This window comes from Pseudophryne corroboree, unplaced genomic scaffold (assembly GCF_028390025.1).
Source record: "Pseudophryne corroboree isolate aPseCor3 unplaced genomic scaffold, aPseCor3.hap2 scaffold_984, whole genome shotgun sequence".
In the NCBI taxonomy this organism is placed as follows: Eukaryota; Metazoa; Chordata; class Amphibia; order Anura; family Myobatrachidae; genus Pseudophryne; species Pseudophryne corroboree.
This window is the reverse complement of record NW_026970564.1, coordinates 180,409-192,841: the sequence shown is the minus strand read 5'-3', so window position 1 is coordinate 192,841 and position 12,433 is coordinate 180,409. Positions and strand designations below refer to the sequence as shown.

At 50.1% G+C, this 12,433-nt stretch overlaps 19 non-coding genes and 3 pseudogenes across 19 annotated transcripts; 10 read left to right on the top strand and 12 right to left on the bottom strand.

The window, feature by feature from the left end:
* The first annotated feature begins 109 nt into the window (after positions 1-109).
* Positions 110-273, top strand: LOC135048903 (U1 spliceosomal RNA). Its single transcript, XR_010240695.1, has one exon. It is a non-coding gene; the product is annotated as a U1 spliceosomal RNA (small nuclear RNA).
* A 152-nt stretch (positions 274-425) lies between these two features.
* LOC135048982 (U1 spliceosomal RNA) lies at positions 426-561 on the top strand (annotated as a pseudogene).
* Positions 562-1,259: 698 nt separating this feature from the next.
* Positions 1,260-1,423, top strand: LOC135048895 (U1 spliceosomal RNA). The gene has a single exon (XR_010240687.1). It is a non-coding gene; the product is annotated as a U1 spliceosomal RNA (small nuclear RNA).
* Positions 1,424-1,575: 152 nt separating this feature from the next.
* LOC135048925 (U1 spliceosomal RNA) lies at positions 1,576-1,738 on the top strand. Its single transcript, XR_010240715.1, has one exon. It is a non-coding gene; the product is annotated as a U1 spliceosomal RNA (small nuclear RNA).
* A 674-nt stretch (positions 1,739-2,412) lies between these two features.
* LOC135048902 (U1 spliceosomal RNA) lies at positions 2,413-2,576 on the top strand. The gene has a single exon (XR_010240694.1). It is a non-coding gene; the product is annotated as a U1 spliceosomal RNA (small nuclear RNA).
* Positions 2,577-2,728: 152 nt separating this feature from the next.
* On the top strand, positions 2,729-2,891 carry LOC135048949 (U1 spliceosomal RNA). Its single transcript, XR_010240737.1, has one exon. It is a non-coding gene; the product is annotated as a U1 spliceosomal RNA (small nuclear RNA).
* Positions 2,892-3,565: 674 nt separating this feature from the next.
* LOC135049037 (U1 spliceosomal RNA) lies at positions 3,566-3,729 on the top strand. Its single transcript, XR_010240809.1, has one exon. It is a non-coding gene; the product is annotated as a U1 spliceosomal RNA (small nuclear RNA).
* Positions 3,730-3,871: 142 nt separating this feature from the next.
* LOC135048924 (U1 spliceosomal RNA) lies at positions 3,872-4,034 on the top strand. Its single transcript, XR_010240714.1, has one exon. It is a non-coding gene; the product is annotated as a U1 spliceosomal RNA (small nuclear RNA).
* Positions 4,035-4,708: 674 nt separating this feature from the next.
* On the top strand, positions 4,709-4,872 carry LOC135049009 (U1 spliceosomal RNA). Its single transcript, XR_010240783.1, has one exon. It is a non-coding gene; the product is annotated as a U1 spliceosomal RNA (small nuclear RNA).
* Positions 4,873-5,024: 152 nt separating this feature from the next.
* LOC135048915 (U1 spliceosomal RNA) lies at positions 5,025-5,187 on the top strand. The gene has a single exon (XR_010240706.1). It is a non-coding gene; the product is annotated as a U1 spliceosomal RNA (small nuclear RNA).
* An 848-nt stretch (positions 5,188-6,035) lies between these two features.
* On the bottom strand, positions 6,036-6,171 carry LOC135048973 (U1 spliceosomal RNA; annotated as a pseudogene).
* Positions 6,172-6,323: 152 nt separating this feature from the next.
* LOC135049007 (U1 spliceosomal RNA) lies at positions 6,324-6,487 on the bottom strand. The gene has a single exon (XR_010240781.1). It is a non-coding gene; the product is annotated as a U1 spliceosomal RNA (small nuclear RNA).
* Positions 6,488-7,161: 674 nt separating this feature from the next.
* LOC135048976 (U1 spliceosomal RNA) lies at positions 7,162-7,324 on the bottom strand. The gene has a single exon (XR_010240756.1). It is a non-coding gene; the product is annotated as a U1 spliceosomal RNA (small nuclear RNA).
* A 152-nt stretch (positions 7,325-7,476) lies between these two features.
* LOC135049019 (U1 spliceosomal RNA) lies at positions 7,477-7,640 on the bottom strand. Its single transcript, XR_010240792.1, has one exon. It is a non-coding gene; the product is annotated as a U1 spliceosomal RNA (small nuclear RNA).
* A 674-nt stretch (positions 7,641-8,314) lies between these two features.
* LOC135048912 (U1 spliceosomal RNA) lies at positions 8,315-8,477 on the bottom strand. Its single transcript, XR_010240703.1, has one exon. It is a non-coding gene; the product is annotated as a U1 spliceosomal RNA (small nuclear RNA).
* A 151-nt stretch (positions 8,478-8,628) lies between these two features.
* LOC135048890 (U1 spliceosomal RNA) lies at positions 8,629-8,792 on the bottom strand. The gene has a single exon (XR_010240682.1). It is a non-coding gene; the product is annotated as a U1 spliceosomal RNA (small nuclear RNA).
* Positions 8,793-9,466: 674 nt separating this feature from the next.
* On the bottom strand, positions 9,467-9,629 carry LOC135048947 (U1 spliceosomal RNA). Its single transcript, XR_010240736.1, has one exon. It is a non-coding gene; the product is annotated as a U1 spliceosomal RNA (small nuclear RNA).
* A 152-nt stretch (positions 9,630-9,781) lies between these two features.
* On the bottom strand, positions 9,782-9,945 carry LOC135048901 (U1 spliceosomal RNA). Its single transcript, XR_010240693.1, has one exon. It is a non-coding gene; the product is annotated as a U1 spliceosomal RNA (small nuclear RNA).
* Positions 9,946-10,646: 701 nt separating this feature from the next.
* LOC135048969 (U1 spliceosomal RNA) lies at positions 10,647-10,782 on the bottom strand (annotated as a pseudogene).
* Positions 10,783-10,934: 152 nt separating this feature from the next.
* LOC135048999 (U1 spliceosomal RNA) lies at positions 10,935-11,098 on the bottom strand. Its single transcript, XR_010240773.1, has one exon. It is a non-coding gene; the product is annotated as a U1 spliceosomal RNA (small nuclear RNA).
* A 674-nt stretch (positions 11,099-11,772) lies between these two features.
* On the bottom strand, positions 11,773-11,935 carry LOC135048935 (U1 spliceosomal RNA). The gene has a single exon (XR_010240725.1). It is a non-coding gene; the product is annotated as a U1 spliceosomal RNA (small nuclear RNA).
* Positions 11,936-12,087: 152 nt separating this feature from the next.
* Positions 12,088-12,251, bottom strand: LOC135049018 (U1 spliceosomal RNA). The gene has a single exon (XR_010240791.1). It is a non-coding gene; the product is annotated as a U1 spliceosomal RNA (small nuclear RNA).
* Between the last annotated feature and the right edge of the window lie 182 nt (positions 12,252-12,433).

Below are 12,433 nucleotides of genomic sequence, written 5' to 3'. Positions count from 1 at the left end.
TGCAGTTGTTGTCCCAAGATGAGAGTTCCCTTGTGCTGCCTCAGTTGAATCTCCTTTACTTGACAGAGATGTGCATGAGCAGCGGCCCTCCCCAGCCCTATTCCAAATCATACTTATTTTGCATAGGAGATACCATGGTCATGAAGATTTTTCTCCCAGGGTGAGGTTCATTCATTGCATTTTGGGTATGCTGACCCCTGTGATTTCCCCAAATGTGGGAAACTTGACTGCATTATTTGTGGTAGTGGGAGACTGTGTTTGTGCTTTCCTCTGGTCAGCTCTGGTAAAAGTCAGATTTCTTTGTCTCAGATCTTCCTCTAGCCTTGTTCTTCTTTTGAGAGTTCCCTGGTGCTGCCTCAGTTGGATCTCCTTCACTTCACAGGGGGGAACCCGAGCAGCGACCCTCCCCAGCTCTAGCCCAACTCCTACTTACCTGCCAGGTGAGATACTATGATCATGAAGGTGCTTCTCCCAGGGCAAGGCTCAACCATTGCACTCTGGGTGTGCTGCTCCTGCGATTTCCCCAAATGTGGGAAACGTGACTGCATAATTTGTGTTTCCCCTCGTCGGCTCTCGTATAATTCAGATCTCTTTGTCTCAGGTCTCTCTCCAGCCTAGTTTGCTGTCTGTTTCCACTTCTCTTTTCTTGAGCCGCTCCCTTCTATGCCCTTGCGCACTATCCTGACTTCTCCCGTCTGCTTACTTCGTGCCTTCCAACGCACAATGCGAACTACAGGTAGTGCTGCAGGGCCCACACCCTTTTACTTGCTTTACAGAGTAGCTCTGGAGCAGTTACAGTGCCCAGCTGCTGCAAGAAATCAGCTTGAATGCTTCAGGGGCTGGGGCATAGCCAACATGAGCCCCACACCGAAGGAGGGTGGAGGTGTGTAATGCGAACTAGGGGTCATCCAAGCGCTGCAAAAGGCCGCCATGCCCTGCACGCCCCTTTTCTCTTTTCATATGCAGACGAGGGTTGAAGCCAACTTTGACCCACTGCTTGGATGACATCACCATATGCAAATCCATCTGCTGCAGGCCTTCCCCCAGGAATGCTTGCACTAGTTGTTGCATTTGGTTTGTTGTTTGGGGGTGCTTCAGTATTAGGCAGCCTTCTGCCCTCACATGTTCATCTGAAAATATGTGTTCTCCCTGCAGTTGTTGTCCCCAGATGAGAGTTCCCTTGTGCTGCCTCAGTTGAATCTCCTTTACTTGACAGAGATGTGCCTGAGCAGCGGCCCTCCCCAGCCCTATCCCAAATCATACTTATTTTGCATAGGCGATACCATGGTCATGAAGATTGTTCTCCCAAGGTGAGGTTCATTCATTGCATTCTGGGTATGCTGACCCCTGTGATTTCCCCAAATGTGGGAAACTCGACTGCATTATTTGTGGTAGTGGGGGACTGTGTTTGTGCTTTCCTCTGGTCAGCTCTGGAAAAAGTCAGATTTCTTTGTCTCAGATCTTCCTCTAGCCTTGTTCTTCTTTCGAGAGTTCCCTTGTGCTGCCTCAGTTGGATCTCTTTCACTTGACAGGGGGGTGCCCGAACAGCGACCCTCCCCAGCTCTAGCCCAACTCCTACTTACCTGCCAGGTGAGATACTATGATCATGAAGGTGCTTCTCCCAGGGCAAGGCTCACCCATTGCACTCTGGGTGTGCTGCCCCTGCGATTTCCCCAAATGTGGGAAACTTGACTGCATAATTTGTGTTTCCCCTGGTCGGCTCTCGTATAATTCAGATCTCTTTGTCTCAGGTCTCTCTCCAGCCTAGTTTGCTGTCTGTTTCCACTTCTCTTTTCTTGAGCCGCTCCCTTCTATGCCCTTGCGCACTATCCTGACTTCTCCTCCTGTCTGCTTACTTTGTGCCTTCCAACGCACAATGCGATCTACAGGTAGTGCTGCAGGGCCCAGACCCTTTTACTTGCCTTACAGAGCAGCTCTGGAGCTGTTACAGTGCCCAGCTGCTGCAAGAAATCAGCTTGAATGCTTCAGGGGCTGGGGCATAGCCAACATGAGCCCCACACCAAAGGAGGGTGGAGGTGTTTAATGCAAACTAGGGGTCAGCCAAGCGCCGCAAAAGGCCACCATGCCCTGCACGCCCCTTTTCTCTTTTCATATGCAGACGAGGGTTGAAGCCAACTTTGACCCACTGCTTGGATGACATCACCATATGCAAATCCATCTGCGGCAGGCCTTCCCCCAGGAATGCTTGCACTAGTTGTTGCATTTGGTTTGTTGTTTGGGGGTGCTTCAGTATTAGGCAGCCTTCTGCCCTCCCATGTTCATCTGAAAATATATGTTCTCCCTGCAGTTGTTGTCCCAAGATGAGAGTTCCCTTGTGCTGCCTCAGTTGAATCTCCTTTACTTGACAGAGATGTGCATGAGCAGCGGCCCTCCCCAGCCCTATTCCAAATCATACTTATTTTGCATAGGAGATACCATGGTCATGAAGATTTTTCTCCCAGGGTGAGGTTCATTCATTGCATTTTGGGTATGCTGACCCCTGTGATTTCCCCAAATGTGGGAAACTTGACTGCATTATTTGTGGTAGTGGGAGACTGTGTTTGTGCTTTCCTCTGGTCAGCTCTGGTAAAAGTCAGATTTCTTTGTCTCAGATTTTCCTTTAGCCTTGTTCTTCTTTCGAGAGTTCCCTTGTGCTGCCTCAGTTGGATCTCCTTCACTTTACAGGGGGGTACCCGAGCAGCGACCCTCCCCAGCTCTAGCCCAACTCCTACTTACCTGCCAGGTGAGATACTATGATCATGAAGGTGCTTCTCCCAGGGCAAGGCTCACCCATTGTACTCTGGGTGTGCTGCTCCTGCGATTTCCCCAAATGTGGGAAACTTGACTGCATAATTTGTGTTTCCCCTGGTCGGCTCTCGTATAATTCAGATCTCTTTGTCTCAGGTCTCTCTCCAGCCTAGTTTGCTGTCTGTTTCCACTTCTCTTTTCTTCAGCCGCTCCCTTCTATACCCTTGTGCACTATCCTGACTTCTCCTCCCGTCTGCTTACTTTGTGCCTTCCAATGCACAATGCAAACTACAGGTAGTGCTGCAGGGCCCACACCCTTTTACTTGCCTTACAGAGCAGCTCTGGAGCTGTTGCAGTGCCAAGCTGCTGCAAGAAATCAGCTTGAATGCTTCAGGGGCTGGGGCATAGCCAACATGAGCCCCACACCGAAGAAGGGTGGAGGTGTTTAATGCAAACTAGGGGTCAGACAAGCGCAGCAAAAGGCCACCATGCCCTGCACGCCCCTTTTCTGTTTTCATATGCAGACGAGGGTTGAAGCCAACTTTGACCCACTGCTTGGATGACATCACCATATGCAAATCCATCTGCGGCAGGCCTTCCCCCAGGAATGCTTGCACTAGTTGTTGCATTTGGTTTGTTGTTTGGGGGTGCTTCAGTATTAGGCAGCCGTCTGCCCTCCCATGTTCATCTGAAAATATGTGTTCTCCCTGCAGTTGTTGTCCCTAGATGAGAGTTCCCTTGTGCTGCCTCAGTTGAATCTCCTTAACTTGACAGAGATGTGCCTGAGCAGCGGCCCTCCCCAGCTCTATCCCAAATCATACTTATTTTGCATAGGAGATACCATGGTCATGAAGATTATTCTCCCAGGGTGAGGTTCATTCATTGCATTCTGGGTATGCTGACCCCTGTGATTTCCCCAAATGTGGGAAACTCGACTGCTTTATTTGTGGTAGTGGGGGACTGTGTTTGTGTTTTCCTCTGGTCAGCTCTGGTAAAAGTCAGATTTCTTTGTTTCAGAGCCTTGTTCTTCTTTTGAGAGTTCCCTTGTGCTGCCTCAGTTGGATCTCCTTCACTTGACAGGGGGGTGCCCGAGCAGAGACCCTCCCCAGCTCTAGCCCAACTCCTACTTACCTGCCAGGTGAGATACTATGATCATGAAGGTGCTTCTCCCAGGGCAAGGCTCACCCATTGCACTCTGGGTGTGCTGCCCCTGCGATTTCCCCAAATGTGGGAAACTTGACTGCATAATTTGTGTTTCCCCTGGTCGGCTCTCGTATAATTCAGATCTCTTTGTCTCAGGTCTCTCTCCAGCCTAGTTTGCTGTCTGTTTCCACTTCTCTTTTCTTCAGCCGCTCCCTTCTATACCCTTGTGCACTATCCTGACTTCTCCTCCCGTCTGCTTACTTTGTGCCTTCCAATGCACAATGCAAACTACAGGTAGTGCTGCAGGGCCCACACCCTTTTACTTGCCTTACAGAGCAGCTCTGGAGCTGTTACAGTGCCCAGCTGCTGCAAGAAATCTGCTTGAATGCTTCAGGGGATGGGGCATGGCCAACATGAGCCCCACACCAAAGGAGGGTGGAGGTGTTTAATGCGAACTAGGGGTCATCCAAGCACCGCAAAAGGCCGCCATGCCCTGCACGCCCCTTTTCTCTTTTCATATGCAGATGAGGGTTGAAGCCAACTTTGACCCACTGCTTGTATGACATCACCGTATGCAAATCCGTCTTCTGCAGAACTTCCCCCAGGAATGCTTGCACTAGTTGTTGCATTTGGTTTGTTGTTTGGGGGTGCTTCAGTATTAGGCAGCCTTCTGCCCTCCCATGTTCATCTGAAAATATGTGTTCTCCCTGCAGTTGTTGTCCCCAGATGAGAGTTCCCTTGTGCTGCCTCAGTTGAATCTCCTTTACTTGACAGAGATGTGCCAGAGCAGCGGCCCTCCCCAGCCCTATTCCAAATCATACTTATTTTGCATAGGAGATACCATGGTCATGAAGATTGTTCTCCCAGGGTGAGGTTCATTCATTGCATTTTGGGTATGCTGACCCCTGTGATTTCCCCAAATGTGGGAAACTCAACTGCATTATTTGTGGTAGTGGGGGACTGTGTTTGTGCTTTCCTCTGGTCAGCTCTGGTAAAAGTCAGATTTCTTTGTCTCAGATTTTCCTCTTGCCTTGTTCTTCTTTCGAGAGTTCCCTTGTGCTGCCTCAGTTGGATCTCCTTCACTTGACAGGGGGGTACCCGAGCAGCGACCCTCCCCAGCTCTAGCCCAACTCCTACTTACCTGCCAGGTGAGATACTATGATCATGAAGGTGCTTCTCCCAGGGCAAGGCTCACCCATTGCACTCTGGGTGTGCTGCCCCTGCGATTTCCCCAAATGTGGGAAACTTGACTGCATAATTTGTGTTTCCCCTGGTCGGCTCTCGTATAATTCAGATCTCTTTGTCTCTCTCCAGCCTAGTTTGCTGTCTGTTTCCACTTCTCTTTTCTTCAGCCGCTCCCTTCTATACCCTTGTGCACTATCCTGACTTCTCCTCCCGTCTGCTTACTTTGTGCCTTCCAATGCACAATGCAAACTACAGGTAGTGCTGCAGGGCCCACACCCTTTTACTTGCCTTACAGAGCAGCTCTGGAGCTGTTACAGTGCCCAGCTGCTGCAAGAAATCAGCTTGAATGCTTCAGGGGCTGGGGCATAGCCAACATGAGCCCCACACCGAAGGAGGGTGGAGGTGTTTAATGCAAACTAGGGGTCGGTCAAGCGCCGCAAAAGGCCACCATGCCCTGCACGCCCCTTTTCTGTTTTCATATGCAGACGAGGGTTGAAGCCAACTTTGACCCACTGCTTGGATGACATCACCATATGCAAATCCATCTGCGGCAGGCCTTCCCCCAGGAATGCTTGCACTAGTTGTTGCATTTGGTTTGTTGTTTGGGGGTGCTTCAGTATTAGTCAGCCTTCTGCTCCACCCTCCTTTGGTGTGGGGCTCATGTTGGCCATGTCCCATCCCCTGAAGCATTCAAGCAGATTTCTTGCAGCAGCTGGGCACTGTAACAGCTCCAGAGCTGCTCTGTAAGGCAAGTAAAAGGGTGTGGGCCCTGCAGCACTACCTGTAGTTTGCATTGTGCATTGGAAGGCACAAAGTAAGCAGACGGGAGGAGAAGTCAGGATAGTGCACAAGGGTATAGAAGGGAGCGGCTGAAGAAAAGAGAAGTGGAAACAGACAGCAAACTAGGCTGGAGAGAGACCTGAGACAAAGAGATCTGAATTATACGAGAGCCGACGAGGGGAAACACAAATTATGCAGTCAAGTTTCCCACATTTGGGGAAATCGCAGGAGCAGCACACCCAGAGTACAATGGGTGAGCCTTGCCCTGGGAGAAGCACCTTAATGATCATAGTATCTCACCTGGCAGGTAAGTAGGAGTTGGGCTAGAGCTGGGGAGGGTCGCTGCTCGGGTACCCCCCTGTAAAGTGAAGGAGATCCAACAAAGGCAGCACAAGGGAACTCTCGAAAGAAGAACAAGGCTAGAGGAAAATGTGAGACAAAGAAATCTGACTTTTACTAGAGCTGACCAGAGGAAAGCACAAACACAGTCCCCCACTACCACAAATAATGCAGTTGAGTTTCCCACATTTGGGGAAATCACAGGGGTCAGCATACCCAAAATGCAATGAATGAACCTCACCCTGGGAGAAAAATCTTCATGACCATGGTATCTCCTATGCAAAATAAGTATGATTTGGAATAGGGCTGGGGAGGGCCGCTGCTCATGCACATCTCTGTCAAGTAAAGGAGATTCAACTGAGGCAGCACAAGGGAACTCTCATCTGGGGACAACAACTGCAGGGAGAACATATATTTTCAGATGAACATGGGAGGGCAGAAAGCTGCCTAATACTGAAGCACCCCCAAACAACAAACCAAATGCAACAACTAGTGCAAGCATTCCTGGGGGAAGGCCTGCCGCAGATGGATTTGCATATGGTGATGTCATCCAAGCAGTGGGTCAAAGTTGGCTTCAACCCTCGTCTGCATATGAAAAGAGAAAAGGGGCGTGCAGGGCATGGTGGCCTTTTGCGGCACTTGGCTGACCCCTAGTTTGCATTAAACACCTCCACCCTCCTTTGGTGTGGGGCTCATGTTGGCTATGCCCCAGCCCCTGAAGCATTCAAGCTGATTTCTTGCAGCAGCTGGGCACTGTAACAGCTCCAGAGCTGCTCTGTAAGGCAAGTAAAAGGGTGTGGGCCCTGCAGCACTACCTGTAGTTCGCATTGTGCGTTGGAAGGCACAAAGTAAGCAGACAGGAGGAGAAGTCAGGATAGTGCGCAAGGGCATAGAAGGGAGCGGCTCAAGAAAAGAGAAGTGGAAACAGACAGCAAACTAGGCTGGAGAGAGACCTGAGACAAAGAGATCTGAATTATACGAGAGCCGACCAGGGGAAACACAAATTATGCAGTCAAGTTTCCCACATTTGGGGAAATCGCAGGAGCAGCACACCTAGAGTGCAATGGGTGAGCCTTGCCCTGGGAGAAGCACCTTCATGATCATAGTATCTCACCTGGCAGGTAAGTAGGAGTTGGGCTAGAGCTGGGGAGGATCGCTGCTCGGGTACCCCCCTGTAAACTGAAGGAGATCCAACTGAGGCAGCACAAGGGAACTCTCGAAAGAAGAACAAGGCTAGAGGAAAATCTGAGACAAAGAAATCTGACTTTTACCAGAGCTGACCAGAGGAAAGCACAAACACAGTCCCCCACTACCACAAATAATGCAGTCAAGTTTCCCACATTTGGGGAAATCACAGGGGTCAGCATACCCAAAATGCAATGAATGAACCTCACCCTGGGAGAACAATCTTCATGACCATGGTATCTCCTATGCAAAATAAGTATGATTTGGAATAGGGCTGGGGAGGGCCGCTGCTCATGCACATCTCTGTCAAGTAAAGGAGATTCAACTGAGGCAGCACAAGGGAACTCTCATCTGGGGACAACAACTGCAGGGAGAACACATATTTTCAGATGAACATGGGAGGGCAGAAGGCTGCCTAATACTGAAGCACCCCCAAACAACAAACCAAATGCAACAACTAGTGCAAGCATTCCTGGGGGAAGTTCTGCAGAAGACGGATTTGCATACGGTGATGTCATCCAAGCAGTGGGTCAAAGTTGGCTTCAACCCTCATCTGCATATGAAAAGAGAAAAGGAGCGTGCAGGGCATGGCGGCCTTTTGCGGTGCTTGGATGACCCCTAGTTCGCATTAAACACCTCCACCCTCCTTTGGTGTGGGGCTCATGTTGGCCATGCCCCATCCCCTGAAGCATTCAAGCTGATTTCTTGCAGCAGCTGGGCACTGTAACATCTCCAGAGCTGCTCTGTAAGGCAAGTAAAAGGGTGTGGGCCCTGCAGCACTACCTGTAGTTTGCATTGTGCATTGGAAGGCACAAAGTAAGCAGACGGGAGGAGAAGTCAGGATAGTGCACAAGGGTATAGAAGGGAGCGGCTGAAGAAAAGAGAAGTGGAAACAGACAGCAAACTAGGTTGGAGAGAGACCTGAGACAAAGAGATCTGAATTACACGAGAGCCGACCAGGGGAAACACAAATTATGCAGTCAAGTTTCCCACATTTGGGGAAATCGCAGGGGCAGCACACCCAGAGTGCAATGGGTGAGCCTTGCCCTGGGAGAAGCACCTTCATGATCATAGTATCTCACCTGGCAGGTAAGTAGGAGTTGGGCTAGAGCTGGGGAGGGTCTCTGCTTGGGCACCCCCCTGTCAAGTGAAGGAGATCCAACTGAGGCAGCACAAGGGAACTCTCGAAAGAAGAACAAGGCTAGAGGAAGATCTGAACAAAGAAATCTGACTTTTACCAGAGCTGACCAGAGGAAAACACAAACACAGTCCCCCACTACCACAAATAAAGCAGTCGAGTTTCCCACATTTGGGGAAATCACAGGGGTCAGCATACCCATAATGCAATGAATGAACCTCACCCTGGGAGAATAATCTTCATGACCATGGTATCTCCTATGCAAAATAAGTATGATTTGGGATAGAGCTGGGGAGGGCCGCTGCTCAGGCACATCTCTGTCAAGTAAAGGAGATTCAACTGAGGCAGCACAAGGGAACTCTCATCTGGGGACAACAACTGCAGGGAGAACACATATTTTCAGATGAACATGGGAGGGCAGAAGGCTGCCTAATACTGAAGCACCCCCAAACAACAAACCAAATGCAACAACTAGTGCAAGCATTCCTGGGGGAAGTTCTGCAGAAGACGGATTTGCATACGGTGATGTCATCCAAGCAGTGGGTCAAAGTTGGCTTCAACCCTCATCTGCATATGAAAAGAGAAAAGGGGCGTGCAGGGCATGGCGGCCTTTTGCGGTGCTTGGATGACCCCTAGTTCGCATTAAACACCTCCACCCTCCTTTGGTGTGGGGCTCATGTTGGCCATGCCCCATCCCCTGAAGCATTCAAGCTGATTTCTTGCAGCAGCTGGGCACTGTAACAGCTCCAGAGCTGCTCTGTAAGGCAAGTAAAAGGGTGTGGGCCCTGCAGCACTACCTGTAGTTTGCATTGTGCATTGGAAGGCACAAAGTAAGCAGACGGGAGGAGAAGTCAGGATAGTGCACAAGGGTATAAAAGGGAGCGGCTGAAGAAAAGAGAAGTGGAAACAGACAGCAAACTAGGCTGGAGAGAGACCTGAGACAAAGAGATCTGAATTATACGAGAGCCGACCAGGGGAAACACAAATTATGCAGTCAAGTTTCCCACATTTGGGGAAATCGCAGGAGCAGCACACCCAGAGTACAATGGGTGAGCCTTGCCCTGGGAGAAGCACCTTCATGATCATAGTATCTCACCTGGCAGGTAAGTAGGAGTTGGGCTAGAGCTGGGGAGGGTCGCTGCTCGGGTACCCCCCTGTAAAGTGAAGGAGATCCAACTGAGGCAGCACAAGGGAACTCTCGAAAAAAGAACAAGGCTAAAGGAAAATCTGAGACAAAGAAATCTGACTTTTACCAGAGCTGACCAGAGGAAAGCACAAACACAGTCTCCCACTACCACAAATAATGCAGTCAAGTTTCCCACATTTGGGGAAATCACAGGGGTCAGCATACCCAAAATGCAATGAATGAACCTCACCCTGGGAGAAAAATCTTCATGACCATGGTATCTCCTATGCAAAATAAGTATGATTTGGAATAGGGCTGGGGAGGGCCGCTGCTCATGCACATCTCTGTCAAGTAAAGGAGATTCAACTGAGGCAGCACTAGGGAACTCTCATCTTGGGACAACAACTGCAGGGAGAACATATATTTTCAGATGAACATGGGAGGGCAGAAGGCTGCCTAATACTGAAGCACCCCCAAACAACAAACCAAATGCAACAACTAGTGCAAGCATTCCTGGGGGAAGGCCTGCCGCAGATGGATTTGCATATGGTGATGTCATCCAAGCAGTGGGTCAAAGTTGGCTTCAACCCTCGTCTGCATATGAAAAGAGAAAAGGGGCGTGCAGGGCATGGTGGCCTTTTGCGGCGCTTGGCTGACCCCTAGTTTGCATTAAACACCTCCACCCTCCTTTGGTGTGGGGCTCATGTTGGCTATGCCCCAGCCCCTGAAGCATTCAAGCTGATTTCTTGCAGCAGCTGGGCACTGTAACAGCTCCAGAGCTGCTCTGTAAGGCAAGTAAAAGGGTGTGGGCCCTGCAGCACTACCTGTAGTTTGCATTGTGCATTGGAAGGCACAAAGTAAGCAGACGGGAGGAGAAGTCAGGATAGTGCACAAGGGTATAGAAGGGAGCGGCTGAAGAAAAGAGAAGTGGAAACAGACAGCAAACTAGGCTGGAGAGAGACCTGAGACAAAGAGATCTGAATTATACGAGAGCCGACGAGGGGAAACACAAATTATGCAGTCAAGTTTCCCACATTTGGGGAAATCGCAGGAGCAGCACACCCAGAGTGCAATGGTTGAGCCTTGCCCTGGGAGAAGCACCTTCATGATCATAGTATCTCACCTGGCAGGTAAGTAGGAGTTGGGCTAGAGCTGGGGAGGGTCGCTGCTCGGGTTCCCCCCTGTGAAGTGAAGGAGATCCAACTGAGGCAGCACCAGGGAACTCTCGAAAGAAGAACAAGGCTAGAGGAAGATCTGAGACAAAGAAATCTGACTTTTACCAGAGCTGACCAGAGGAAAGCACAAACACAGTCCCCCACTACCACAAATAATGCAGTCGAGTTTCCCACATTTGGGAAAATCACAGGGGTCAGCATACCCAGAATGCAATGAATGAACCTCACCCTGGGAGAACAATCTTCATGACCATGGTATCTCCTATGCAAAATAAGTATGATTTGGGATAGGGCTGGTGAGGGCAGCTGCTCAGGCACATCTCTGTCAAGTAAAGGAGATTCAACTGAGGCAGCACAAGTGAACTCTCATCTGGGGACAACAACTGCAGGGAGACCACATCTTTTCAGATGAACATGGGAGGGCGGAAGGCTGCCTAATACTGAAGCACCATCAAATATCAAACCATATGCAACAACTAGTACAAGCACTCCTGGGGGAAGGTCTGCAGCAGACGGATTTGCATACGGTGATGTTATCCAAGCAGTGGGCCAAAGTTGACTGGAACCCTCATCTGCATATGAAAAGAGAAAAGGGGCATGCAGGGCATGGCGGCCTTTCGCAGTGCTTGGATGACCCCTAGTTCGCATTAAACACCTCCCCCCTCCTTTGGTGTAGGGCTCATGTTGGCCATGCCCCATCCCCTGAAGCATTCAAGCTGATTTCTTGCAGCAGCTGGGCACTGTAACAGCTCCAGAGCTGCTCTGTAAGGCAAGTAAAAGGGTGTGGGCCCTGCAGCACTACCTGTAGTTTGCATTGTGCATTGGAAGGCACAAAGTAAGCAGACGGGAGGAGAAGTCAGGATAGTGCACAAGGGTATAGAAGGGAGCGGCTGAAGAAAAGAGAAGTGGAAACAGACAGCAAACTAGGCTGGAGAGAGACCTGAGACAAATAGATCTGAATTATACGAGAGCCGACCAGGGGAAACACAAATTATGCAGTCAAGTTTCCCACATTTGGGGAAATCGCAGGGGCAGCACACCCAGAGTGCAATGGGTGAGCCTTGCCCTGGGAGAAGCACCTTCATGATCATAGTATCTCACCTGGCAGGTAAGTAGGAGTTGGGCTAGAGCTGGGGAGGGTCGCTGCTCGGGTACCCCCCTGTCAAGTGAAGGAGATCCAACTGAGGCAGCACAATGGAACTCTCGAAAGAAGAACAAGGCTAGAGGAAAATCTGAGACAAAGAAATCTGACTTTTACCAGAGCTGACCAGAGGAAAGCACAAACACAGTCCCCCACTACCACAAATAATGCAGTCAAGTTTCCCACATTTGGGGAAATCACAGGGGTCAGCATACCCAAAATGCAATGAATGAACCTCACCCTGGGAGAACAATCTTCATGACCATGGTATCTCCTATGCAAAATAAGTATGATTTGGAATAGGGCTGGGGAGGGCCGCTGCTCATGCACATCTCTGTCAAGTAAAGGAGATTCAACTGAGGCAGCACAAGGGAACTCTCATCTGGGGACAACAACTGCAGGGAGAACACATATTTTCAGATGAACATGGGAGGGCAGAAGGCTGCCTAATACTGAAGCACCCCCAAACAACA